This window comes from Arachis hypogaea, chromosome 13, assembly GCF_003086295.3.
Source record: "Arachis hypogaea cultivar Tifrunner chromosome 13, arahy.Tifrunner.gnm2.J5K5, whole genome shotgun sequence".
In the NCBI taxonomy this organism is placed as follows: Eukaryota; Viridiplantae; Streptophyta; class Magnoliopsida; order Fabales; family Fabaceae; genus Arachis; species Arachis hypogaea.
The window spans coordinates 105333571-105334345 of NC_092048.1; positions in this window are offsets into that span (position 1 = coordinate 105333571).

The window sequence follows — 775 nt, forward strand, 5'->3', positions numbered from 1 at the left end:
CTTGCTTAGGGACAAGCAAGCTTTAAGTTTGGTGTTGTGATGCCAGGGCATTTTGGCCAGTTTCACTGACCTTTTCTTTACTATTTTTAGGGTAGTTTCATGCATTTTCTTAGAAAATAAGTTAGTTTTGAATAGATATTCACTTACATCTTGATTCAAGCATACATTGTACACTTTACATGATTTCATGAGGATTTTGCATAAATTATATGATAAATTGGATGATGCATGACTCATGACTTGGACCAGAACTTTGATGCACTTTATTGCTTGATTTCAGGACAAAGGAAGCAAAGAAGAACCACGTTAGCAGTCACGTTAGTCCCACTAACGTGACCTCTAACGTGGAATGGGTGCTAACTTGCAAAGTTAATGAGAAAGGTAATCGCCAATAACGCCCTCGAAGCCATCATAAGCCCACGTTTAGAGTCACGTTAACTAAGTTAACGTGAACTCTAACATGGAAGAAGACAATAAGGCCAACGATAGTGACACTTCCCTTTGTCACTAACGTTGGACCAAGCTCATAATTGGCCACATTAGTTGCCACGTTAACTTAGTTAATGTGGCTTTTAACGTTAAGAAGCAAAAGGGAAGCCAACGTTAGTGACATTCACCTTTGTCACTAACGTTGGCCAAGCTTCCATAAGCCACGTTAACTCCCACGTTAACTTAGTTAACGTGGAAGCTAACGTGGAGAGAGCAATTGGTCGCCAACGTTAGTGACACTTACCTTTGTCACTAACGTGGGGGTGAACCACCAAGAGCCACCATG